At 42.3% G+C, this 12,967-nt stretch overlaps 1 long non-coding RNA gene across 1 annotated transcript; it reads left to right on the top strand.

The window, feature by feature from the left end:
• Nucleotides 1–921: 921 nt before the first annotated feature.
• LOC137043619 (uncharacterized) lies at nucleotides 922–2,068 on the top strand. Its single transcript, XR_010898545.1, has 3 exons — nucleotides 922–1,531; nucleotides 1,663–1,827; nucleotides 1,937–2,068. It is a non-coding gene; the product is annotated as an uncharacterized lncRNA (long non-coding RNA).
• The last annotated feature ends 10,899 nt before the right edge of the window (nucleotides 2,069–12,967 follow it).

Genomic DNA, 12,967 nt, shown 5'->3' with positions numbered 1-12,967 from the left:
CACGGCAGTTTGCAGGCGACACCGAAAACTGCCGTGAATTGTCAGAAATTGACGTGGGCCTTGCTCGGCAGTTGTCCCCCCCAAGACCCCCCTTCCCTTAACTTCAGGGGAGGCTTTAACATGTAAATGAACATGCTGTGGGCTATACAAATGCAAATCAGGGTAGTAGGAGTTTTAACCCATGTGACATTTTTAGGTATTAACTTCCTTCTAAGAAAATCTCTTAGATAGATCAGGCTCAGTATAGCCTAATTGTAAAATCTTAAACTTAAGCTTGAATTTATATATTTGATGAAAGTATTCTAGATTATTTATTGTGTGTCATTTGCAATCAGTCCCCGTGAATTCAGTGCGACTCGCAATTTTGACCAATCACCGCAACTTTTACCAATCATTGCGGTCTCCTGCTAATAAGCGGCGTCATACATCAGCAAACTTTATATATCATATATCATTGCCTGTCAAAATTAATGTTAACGCAAATTAATTTTAACGGCACTACATATATATATATATATATATATATATATATATATATATATATATATATATATATATATATATATATATATATATATACAGGGGTTGACATTAACTTTTTTGCTCACCGGCCACCGTGGCTAGTGGTTTTCCAAAGTTACTAGCCACTCAGCATTTTCACTGGCCACAATTTTGCTGTTTGGAAATTACATTGTATATGTTTAAAGTTGACTTTGGCATATATAAATTACTTGATTTTGAATCATTTTACTTTATTTAGAAGATTTAAAACCCTTTCAAACTTTCAAATGCAGAATGACCCCCCCAAATCTTGGGGTGGGCAATATAATAGATTATAATAGAATATAATAGGCTAATATGAGAAAGGTAATATGACAGGCTATGAGTTATTTTAGTTAGGATATATATATAATTAAAAAAATACCCTAAGCAAATTACAAAAACAATAGTTATTAAAAATAAAATAAAAATTCCGATACTAATACGACACAATGTAATTTATTGAATGTAATTGTCATTGGATACGACTTTCATCGAAAAGAATGTAACAAAATGTGGGCGTGGTCTGTGTTGTGAAATGAAACCACATTAAAAATTCCCTTAAACTGCGTTTGAAACATACAGCAAAGCAGCGACAAAGGAAAACACAGAGCCTGATATTATGCAAACATTTAACAATAATGTGGAAAGCGTTTTAAATCTGTTCAGTGGAAAATCCGCTGTGACGAATCTGTCCTTGTCTAACATCTGCTGTAAATCCAGGTAAAACTAGCTGCGTGCACGCGCCCGTCCCCAGATAGCATGATCCCCAGTTGATCCGTAACACCGGCGGGAAGAAACAGCTGAATGCAATCATTGGGCTATCTCGTCAGCTTGCTGCCGATTTTAACGAGCAGTTAACTTTAGTAATCTCCAGGTTGCTGTCCATAGATGATAGGTTGCTTGCTTTGGAGTCGAAAAACTGTGTGGAAGATACTAACTTTAAGAAGAGAAGACGAGTGCCTAAGAGAAGACCAGTCCTAAGATTGCGGTAAGACTGTTATCTAAGCTTAAGTAACCTAAAGCAAAGCTTTTTAAGTAGCACAAGCTGAAATTAGCCTTGTAAAAGAACAAATGTAAGTTGCTTTATAAAAGTGTTTTCTTTTTCTGGTCATTTTACAGGAAGCAGTACGCCGTCTTCACAACTTCGTCATAACACTCATTTAATTGTTTTCCAGCTGCATGTAAGACAAAGAGACAGTACGCAGGAGGTACAAACATCCAGTTCTTGCATCGCAAGCAGAAGCTGTGAAGAGTTCAGCTCGGAGTCGATTGAGAAGAAAGAGGGTAAGATTTATTAGATTAGATCCGTTTTTGGTCAGTGTGACTATTTTTCAGGTGCATTTTACGCAGTACATCGCGCAATACTGATTGTCTTTATTGTTTGTTTTTACAGCTGCTACAAGCAAGAAAGAGTGTGTTAGCTGAGGATGAGATGGGCCTTTGGAAGTGCGCTACCATAGACCTGATGTCTGATGAGGAAGACGGCATCGTTCGCGCGGTGTCTGGATGGACTGTTTGACCAGCCAGGAGCTCGCCGAGCTCTGATGGCGCTAGTTACCTACAGCTCTGAAGCGGAAAACAGAGACTTCATGGTGCTGTAGGATTTTGGGCTTCTCGTGAGCTTCCTATTGTTGTGTGGGCAGATCTCAAACGTTTTGCATTTGGTTGTGTGTTTGTGTTTGTTCTAATAAAGCTCTTTCTTTGAATAAACTGCACGTCCCTGGCATATTTTCCTTTCCTCAATAAATGAATGTCCTTGATGGTTATAATAGCGTAGTCCATAGGATAACAATGACATGGATATAAAACATAATAGCTTATCAAATGAATATGAATATATACAATTAAAAAATAATATGCAAATCATAATTTTCTATATGTGTGTGTGTAAAATTATTGTAATTTGGGAGTTTAAATTTATTAATTTATTACCCAGGTTGACCAATAGTAACAGATCTGCCAACCAATCACGAGTGATATTTCTTGTTTCAATGTAGTAGTTTCAACCAATACTGAGTGAGGAAATTCAAGCCATTCCGGCAAGGCGCCGCCCAGAGCTGCTATTCATATGCTAATTAGAGCCATTAGCGCCGGCGCCAGCATGCCTCCGCAAGCTACACATACGTCATGGTTCGTTTCCGTCAATATGTGGCACAGACGAACGCGACGTTCACAGGCTGTAAACTGACGTTAATTGTCGAAAATCAGGGAGATTTCCGGCCGTTTACGGGGACGAAAATCCCACTTTTCATGCAGTGCTTGCTGGCCTTGGACAATGGCCGCAAAGCGGCGCTCCTGGTCTGCCCAAAGGTCCAGCATGGCCTGATGTTGCTCCTGGTGGAGGGCCGCGAGGGAGGTGATAATATCTGCAAACGGCGAGGCGGAGGGCGTTTGCATGGCGGCGGCGCTGTCCTACTTCCTTCCCGGGTTTCGGCACCAGTGTAATAAGTTCGATATGATAAGGAAGGAAGAGGACACGGGGGTCGGCTGGACTGTTGATGCTTTTCTCTTTATTTCTCTTAGCAAAGTCAATACCACACTCAGGCATGTGTTTTCAGTCAAACTAATAAGCAACAATAACTTCCGGTTCACGGCACTTCCGGCTTCCGGGTCAAACTCAGTCTCTCCGTGTTTCGCACCAACAGTCCGACTCTCTCTCTCCCTCATCTGCGGTTCCACCGGTGTTTTGTACCCTCTCCGCGCCCATTACTGGAACAAGAGACAGGTGTTATTAATCTGCTTCCAACCCACTCACTTACCGCACGGGGGTCGGCTGGACTGTTGATGCTTTTCTCTTTATTTCTCTTAGCAAAGTCAATACCACACTCAGGCGTGTGTTTTCAGTCAAACTAATAAGCAACAATAACTTCCGGTTCACGGCACTTCCGGCTTCCGGGTCAAACTCAGTCTCTCCGTGTTTCGCACCAACAGTCCGACTCTCTCTCTCCCTCATCTGCGGTTCCACCGGTGTTTTGTACCCTCTCCGCGCCCATTACTGGAACAAGAGACAGGTGTTATTAATCTGCTTCCAACCCACTCACTTACCGCTCGTCCCGCGGCTCTCTCTCCCGCTGCAGACCTCGCTGAACCACGCCCCCCTTGCCACAGGGAGATTATGAGAAAATCATCGAGAAGATGAATGAGGAAAGGAATGGCGTAGTTGTTTTGTAGGATCCAGCAGAGAGCTTCAGAAAGGGTATCGAATATTTTTGGGCTGCTTTTGCAGCCGAAAGTCAAACGGACTGCAAAGAAAAATTGTTCTTGCCAACGAATGCCGAATAAATGCCAAAAATCAGGGTGGATGGGCATGACCCTGAAAGCTGAAGTAATGTCGACCTTTGCGAGCCAGGCCGCAGTGCCGGCATGTTTAATGAGATTAATAGCTCGGTCTATGTCATGATATTGCAGTGAGAATTCTTCTAGTGGGATTAAGCTGTTGATACTTAGTTGATTTTTTCCATGCGGGGCAGAAAGGTCGATTATGATGCGTTTTTTGCCTGAGAATTTTCTGGTGGCTATCCCTATAGGATTTATGCGGAAAAGTTTGAAGGGGGGGCAATTGAAAGGACCAATCATGAAGCCGGAAACCACTTCTTTTTTGATAAGGGCCTCTACTGTGTCTGGTTCAGCTGAGGCTGACTGGAGATTGTTGCAGATTAAACTAGAGTTTGGTATGCTTTCCAAGCCTGGATCAAAACCTTCTTTCAAGCCTGAAATGAGGTAGTGTGTAAAGTTTTTGTCTGGATGGTTTTTTAATTTGTTTGCAAGAGAAGAAATGATGATAGGGAAGAGAGATACTTTTTTAGATTTTTATTTCTATTTGCTGATGAACGACGTACAAGACATTGCAGAAATGAGCATGAGCTCCAACACAAAAATTGCAAATGTGGAGAAAACGACAGCGTTGTCTAACACAGCCGAAGTTGTTGAAGTTGTTGCAAATTGTTTCCCTGAGTTGAAACTGATGGTGTTTTCATTCCTTGAACGAGGAACGTAGGATGTAGACTTGGGCGCTTGTGGTTCCAGAGGAGTTGAGGGATCTGTTGTTATTTGAGGACAAGAAGAAGTTGGATGAGAGCTTGACCTGCAAATGGCACAGGAAATGCTTCGCACGCCTAGAAAAACTTTATTGTACAGTTCCAGGTCGAGAGCACCCCAATATGGGCATTGGTTCCAATGGGTGATACGAGCAGTAGAGTTTAGATTCTCTACCCGAGCCCGAACCTGACCCGAACCGACCCGCGGGCCGGGTCGGCCTGAGATTTCCCTGCACTATCCTCGGGTGATCAAGCGTTTGTTTTTTTAATCATTAGCCTACTTTACTAGTCTAATTGGGTGGGCAGAAAGCTATGCTATAATCAGAAATTATATGTATATTTAGCAAAGTAAGAACTAATACAACAACTAAGAAACAAATGTGTAGGCTACAAAGTTGCACTAGTCACGATTAGTGTAAAAATGCGTGTTACACTCACAGCTCGAGCAGTGATGAAGCGCAGCATTATAAACAGAAATGCTCTGTGTCAAGAGCTGCTCGCGTGAACACTGCACTTTGCTTAATTAAATATCTTCGAATCGTTTCGTTAAAAAGTGGACATTTCAAGCTTTCTATACGCATATTTGTCATGTCTGTGAGGCAAGTATAGCCTGCTGAGTTTCGGTTTATTTATGAGACGCGCGCTCCAGTTCATGAGATGAAATGAAAGCAATCACTCCAACGACTTCACCTCGCGATTATAGTCTGCTATTTGCTTTTTATTTATTAAATCCAGGCAATTGGCCCAAGAAACCTTTTTTAAAATTAAGATACAATTTAAACAAAACGAAATAAATGAGAAACAATTTAACAATTTAACTTGTTTAAACAATTTAAACAAGAGACGCGGAAAGAGAGGAGGAGTCCTCGTTTACTTCAAAGCTTACCTGGCTTCCTCCGGTGAACATGATCCTCGCCGTTCACGGAACAGATTACCATTGAATCACGGCATGTTTTACTACTGCCGCTCTCTGGATTACTCCCACGGCTGGCTCACGCCTGCTATCCCCGATGTTAGCGGCTCGCTTCCGCGTTGCCGGCCTGTCAGGCTTCAGAGACGGGGCTGTGTGCTGGAGCACCTCCGCCCGCTCAACCGCGCTGCGTTGCAGTCTGAGAGCTGCACAGCGGTACATTTGGCTCTCCTAAACACCCGATCACTCACAAATAAGACTTTTATTCTGAACTACTTCATCTCCACAAACGATCTGGATTTTCTTCTGCTGACTGAGACCTGGCTGAAACCAGGTGACAACAGTGCTTTCACTGAGCTCCTTCCTCCCGGCTATTTCTTCCTCAGCACACCGCAAACATCTGGCCGCGGTGGTGGTCTGGCCTCTGTATTCAAGCACACATATAACTGTCGCATAATTCCATCAAATAACTTCAGTAGTTTTGAGCTACAACTATTTCTTATTGAGTTAGGGTCTCCTGTTCTATGTGCAGTTGTCTATCGTCCACCACAATTTAATAAGGCTTTTATTCAAGAATTTTCTGAGCTCCTAGCTGAGCTCATGCGGAATTATGACGATCTATTGATTTGTGGTGATTTTAACATTCATGTCTGCTGCCCATCTAACCCAATGGCAAGGGAGTTTCTAAGCCTTCTTGACTCTTTTAATTTAATACAATCAGTTAATGGTCCCACACATCACTTAGGACACACTCTGGACTCTTGATTTTGTAACCCCTCTCAGAACCAGGTCTATTACTCCTGCCTGTCGCCGCCGTGTCATTACTCCATCCACGGCTGAGCAATTTACAGCTGCCTTCATGAACACTAGCTTATATACCCAGGTTGATCTGGCCTCTCCGCTATGTCCGGATGACCTGATTTCCATTTTTTATTCTTCCTGTTCGGAGATTTTGGATTCTATTGCGCCTTTTAGGCGTAAACCCGCCAGCACTGCACCGGAACCCTGGCTAAATGACACCACCCGCACCTTTAGGCGCTGCTGCAGACAGGCCGAATGCAGGTGGAGGAAAGATAGATTGCATGTGTCACTGGATATACTAAGAGACAGTTTGGCTAACTACCAAAAGGCTGTTAAAGAGGCCAAACGTCAATATCTGTCGAACATTATTTCCACCAGCTGCAATCGTCCAAGGACTTTATTTAACACAATACAGTCTGTTATAAATCCACCTTGCAATGTCTTGAGCAAGGTGTCAGAATCCATCTGTGAAAACTTTTTGAATTATTTTGTTGAGAAAGTGTCCTCTGTTAGGCAGAATATGAACAGTACTTTTTACACCAATGCTGTCCCTCCTGTTGTCTCCCCTGCAGTGTTTGAACGATTTGAACCGGTGTCTTTATCATGCCTTTTTGAGGTGGTGCAGGGGTTGTCGCCCACCAACTGCCCCCTCGATATTGTTCCAACCAAGGTGCTCAAACAGGTCTTTGATACTGTCGGACCATGTGTCCTCTCGCTCATTAACAGCTGCCTCAGCTCAGGGACTGTCCCAACTGTCTTCAAGCACGCAGTGGTCAGACCACTTTTAAAAAAAACCAACCTGGATCCCAACATTTTGTCTAATTTTAGACCTGTCTCACATTTACCATTTTTATCAAAGGTCCTAGAAAAAGTTGTGCTATCACAGTTACAGCCTTTCTTAGAAAATAACTCAATTTTAGAAAAGTTTCAGTCTGGTTTTAGGTCACGACATAGCACTGAGTCTGCGCTGCTGAAAGTCCACAACGACATCCTTCTATCCCTTGATGCTAAAAGATCTGTGCTGTTGGTGATGCTGGATCTAACAGCAGCTTTCGACACTGTGGACCATTCAGTACTTATCGCCCGCCTTGCTCAACAGGTCGGCCTCAAGGGTTCAGTCCTGCAGTGGTTTCGCTCCTACTTGAACAACAGGAGCTTTTCAGTTATGATCAATGAATTTTCGTCATCCACTGCTCCTCTGTCCTCTGGAGTGCCACAAGGATCCATTCTTGGCCCTGTTCTATTTTCACTTTACATGTTGCCTCTTGGTTCCATTATTGCCAAGCACCATCTTTCTTTCCACTTATATGCAGACGACCTCCAGGTCTATATGCCTGTGCTTCCAAATGATGGTTCAGCTCTAGACTCCTTGCATAGTTGCCTATCTGATATTAAACTATGGCTTTCACGAAACTTTCTTCATCTGAACGAGAGTAAAACGGAATACATTATTTTTGGTTCCTCTATTTTACACCACGATTTATCATCAAGCACAACCCCTCAAGTTAGTGAGGCAATAAAGAATCTGGGGGTGATTTTTGACAGAGATCTGAATTTTAACAAACAAATTAACTCTGTAGTCAAAGCAAGCTTTTTCCAGCTGCGACTTTTAGCCAAAGTAAAGCCTTTTCTGTGCCGCAGTGATCTGGAAAAGGCAATTCATGCTTTTATCAGCTCCCGCATTGACTACTGTAACGCACTCTATATTGGCATCACACAGTCTTCACTCCATCGTCTCCAACTGGTACAGAATGCAGCTGCTCGTCTTCTAACCGGTACATCTAGACACAGCCATATTAGTCCAGTTCTCTGTTCCCTCCACTGGCTCCCGGTTCGGTACCGTGTTGATTTTAAAATTTTAATGTTTGCCTTTAAAGCTCTTAATGGCCTTGCGCCACCTTATTTATCAGAGATTTTAAGTGTCCACCGTCCAAACAGAGCCCTCCGGTCGGCTGACCAGATGAGGCTAGTTGTTCCGAGGTCCCGGTGCAAGCAGTGGGGCGATCGTTCATTTGCTTTTGCTGCTCCTAAACTTTGGAACACTTTACCTGTAGACCTGCGTGTTCTTACAGACCTGGCCCTGTTCAAGTCCAGGTTAAAAACGCATTTATTTAAACTGGCTTTTAACACACAGTAGCACTGTGGCACTTTGAATTTTATTTTTGTATTTTGTGGAACTGTTCCTTTGGTTATTGCTTCATGTATTAATATATTATTTATTGTAGATGTTTTTCTGTTCTAAATGTAAAGCACCTTGGTCCTCCTTTTGGTTGTTGGAAGGTGCTATACAAATAAAGTTTGATTGATTGATTGAAATGCTTTCTACAAAACAAAACTTAATATTAAACTAAATATAACCACCAAAATCATTTCTGACCCACTCGCACCTTTTCACTCATAATCAGATGAAATGTAAAAATAATATAATAATATTTAAACATAACACATTAGCCATTAAACAAAAAACACATTGTTTAATGGCTACAACAAAGTAAGCTACAGATAAATGTCTGAGCTGGATTTGAGCAAACATCAGTTTACCGGTGAGCGGTTCATGAGCGCGCGCCAGAGGATTATTGAGCGGAGTCAAGTCAACGCTTTTACAATGACGATTGTTTCAAAGCAGCTTCAAAGTGTTAAACATGAAAATATTGCAACAAAATGTTATTCGGCTGTACAGTCGCTGTGGAGAAAACTGAAAACTAAATGTAGTTTTATCATGAGCCTCACCAGTCCGCTTCGCTGCACTTTGCTCATTACAGGCTCGTTCTCGTCAGAACGCCCATGTATTGAACAATGGTCGGGTTTAAATCGGGCTCGGGCTCATAATTAAAGTTAATGTGTCGGGCCGGGCCGGGCTCCGACACAACGTCCACGGGCTTGGGTAGGGTCGGGCTTGATTTTTTGAGCCCGATCTAACCTCTAACGAGCAGCACATTTAGCAGAAAAAAGTTTGTGGTAGGTGTAAAAATTACTACCACCGAAAGAGAGGCTGAGCTCCGCTATGATTGAGAGATAGTCGTTGAGCTCTTTGCGTCTTGTGGGAAAGACAGCACTTATGACGTCTGTTAGTCTGCTGAAAGCTATGCAGAATTCTGAAATAGTGAGTACTCGCTTGGAAGTTGGGGTGGAATCTTTTGTGTATGGTTAGGGGACCGCATTCAAAAGAACGATGGGATTCGTTGGTAGGGACTGATGTAAGGAGAGAAGAAGGGTCTATGTCTGCACCTGCGAGAATTTGAGAGCGAAGTTGTGACGACACTGGGGTAGGTTCCTGGGCTACTGCATGGGGAGGAGGTGGTTGAAGTTCTGCTGACGAGAGGGTATGGGAAGGGCAGCGAGCTGGGGCTGTAGACATGAAGGGCTGAGCTTGAGGTATCCTTGCAAGCGTTTCTTGACTGGTATGGTTTGCTGCTGGAAAAGAGTGGGAGACAGAAGGAAAAGAAAGTAGTGGGAAAGACTGCGGAGGCATCCTCGCGCTGTCCCCACCACCTGAAGAGAAAGGAAAGTGTAGGGGGGGGCGGAATATTCAGCGGAGGCAACCTCACACTGGATTCTGCCCCTTGGTGAGAATTGAAATGGAAATTAGCAGCTGAAGGAAAAGACAATAATTGAGAAGGGGTTTCTGTCTTAAATCTGGAAGCTCTTAAGCCTGTGAAGGAAACCTGAGGGTTGTTTGGAGCGTGGTCCGCTGCGGAACTATGTTCGGCAGCTGCTGTTACTGGCCGGAACGAGACGGGAGCGGACGTGGAAGTGTGAACGGTCGCTATGACGGCGGACCCGGAAGTACCAGCGGTCGCTATGGGGATAGCGTGCTGCGTTTGGTAGAGATTTCCCTGCTGCAGCGGGGAAAAACAAATGTCTGAGGTGCGTCGAGTTTTTCTCTTGATTTTTTTTGGAGGAAGTTCAGGATGACTGGAAGTGTTATTTGCACTTGCCAGTAGCTCGAAAAGTTGGATCTTTGTTTATCTTCTTGGAAAATGGACACCTGCATTAGCGAGTGCTTGACGGAGACTGTTTACCGTCCATTTCGAAATGGGAGGAATTGACGAAACCTCTATGCCAGTAGGCAGAGATGAAGACTGGGGAGGCTGAGAAGGAGAGATGGAAGAAGCTGCGGCACTTAATGGAGGAGGAGAGAGCGGTCTTCTTGTACGTGGTTTGTACGAACGCTTGAGATGATGTCCTGGTCGCTCAAGCTGTGGATCACTATCCTGGATGGAAATACCTGGTTGAGGTTTAGGAGGAGAGGTAGGCATCTCTGGGACGCTGAGAAGTTTGTTGTCGTCTGACGGGAAAAGTTGTATTTCCAGAAGATCGGACATGGTTACGTTGCTAATTGAAAGATTAGATGGGTTCACTCCTCCCGAAATTATGTTGTGAACTTCACTTTTTTTACTCGGCTACATTACTAATCTCTTCTGAAGAAGCAATACATATCACCAGACTTTTTTATGAGAAATTAAGGAATAAAATAGTCAATTTTTTATTTAAAGAAATTAGACAACATGCTTTGCTTTTGTGGCAAACTATGTATAAATGTTTGCACGTCTTATTTTACTGAGAAGTTAAAAGTGTATTTGTTCCACACACACACAGTGTATAGGTTGGATTAAAAGCTAAACATTTCTTTAAAAAACAAAACATAACAAAATGTATTCTCTAAAAAGTTATTCTCTAACAAAATAAATACACATTTATGTGCTCTAAATCTATATAATGTTTTGTGACCTGGAGAATAAGAAAGGTTTTTTTTTTTTTTTAATATAAAATGTCTTTTAACTTCTTTAAACACCTAGACAAAGCAACTGTCGTAAAACCATTAACACACTTAGGATCCTGGCTTAACCCAACTCACAAATACCTTCATTGTGAGTTAAATAAATGTTTCTGTTTTTTTGTCTTTTAACATAGATCCTATCATTGTATCTGGAAACACAGATTTGGATGTTCTGGAAAGTTTTCAACATTGTTGAGAAGAAAAAATGTCTGTGTTGGTAATGAGGACTCTTTGGCTTGATGGATATTTTGGATTCTTTGTCTTAAGCACTAGCATCAACCAGGTACTAATATGTTGGCAATACAAACACAGTTGTTCCATATAGATCATTCCCAGGCATGTTATTTTGATAGATATAGCTGTGTGTGGCGTATATGGTATCCCTGAATGTCAAACATTGCTGATCCTGCTGAGGTGTCAACATAGTTAAAACTTGCTTGTGGGACTTTCACCTCCCAACAATAATACAAAAAAAAAAATCACAATAACTTCCAACAGATTGAAAGGAGCTAGGAGATAGGGTCCAGCAACATGTCGTAAAACTTTGGGTGGCGTTATATTACCCCCATTATCTAACTATAAAGACTCACTCCCTAAAGACACAAAATCTGACCCACTCCTGACTGACTCTCCTGGTCTGTCATTCTAAGACTCTAAGTTATAAATATAGTCATAAAAAACACTCTTTGACAGGCCTCTGACCTGTCAATCAGGGTGACTGGCGGACATCAATATTCCCCATAAATTAGGCCATAAATCACCTTATTCTGACACTTAGGCCCCATCCACACGAAGCCAGAGCAAATTAAAGCAGTTTATAATGAAAAAACCTTTAGAAATAAAATTGTGGTGCTAATTCTTTAAATTCTCTAAAAAGTTTCGGTGCTAATTATTTATTATATTTACATTATATGAATTATAATCACTTTGAATTAATATAATATGTTCATATAAATACTATATTGATTGACAAGTAGCCAAATAGTAAATATAAAACATGCATTCATAATTCTTTTAAACAACGTGTATTCATTTGAGCTCTTTGTGAACCTATAATTATTGGACATATCTCTTTGATTCACGTCACGCATTGATATAGTAAGATATTCTTTAAGCTGCCTTCTCAAACTGTCGCTACAGCAGCAGTGTTTATTCCTGCTTTGTAAACACATTTAATTTCATGATAATTTTCAAAACGATCTCTCAATCTTCAGAAGAGAAGTGAATCAAACGGAAGCTGTGATTGGCTATTTGCTGCAAGTGTCACACTTTCAGGTGCACGCATTTCAGTGTAAATCACTAACTCTGGATTAAACCTGAGTTGACAGAGAAAGTTTATACTGAGCTTTAAGAAACAGTTGAACTTGATCTAAACCAGGTTGGATTTATCTGGATTTGTCAACTCTAAGAAACTTGAAACTCAGAGTATGTTCAACTAACTTTGTGCAACAGGCCTCTGAGGATGATGTTAGCGTTCACTCGAAAGGTATGGATTCCATGGCATTAAGTCAATAAGCAGTGTATTTATGTTGTTTTTAACAATTGTGTGTTTGTGTTAACGGCTTTTAATTGTTAGGGATGCCATATAGAGTGACAACTGTTACGGAGGCTAGCAGAAGGGAAAGGCTGTCTCCAAGCAGAGCGACACCTAACGCGTTCGCTAGATTTTATAGCCTACGTGTAGAGCCGGTATCTTCCCGCATCCTCGCCCCTGGTGGCCAGGAGCGCTAAGTGCCCGTTCTAAGTGTCGGCTTGCAACGCCACTCCCGCCCTCTGGGTCGGTTACGTGCGTTTATTGTCTCCAGTTGTGTTCCCCGGGAAACTGGCTAACCCTGTCGAGCTCCTCCGTCACCCCATGCGGTGTCAGACGTTGCGGACCGTCTGACGCTAGGCCTG

Source organism: Pseudorasbora parva, chromosome 16 (assembly GCF_024679245.1).
Source record: "Pseudorasbora parva isolate DD20220531a chromosome 16, ASM2467924v1, whole genome shotgun sequence".
Taxonomy (NCBI): domain Eukaryota; kingdom Metazoa; phylum Chordata; class Actinopteri; order Cypriniformes; family Gobionidae; genus Pseudorasbora; species Pseudorasbora parva.
The sequence above is the reverse complement of the archived record's forward strand: the minus strand, read 5'-3'. Positions and strand labels throughout refer to the sequence as shown.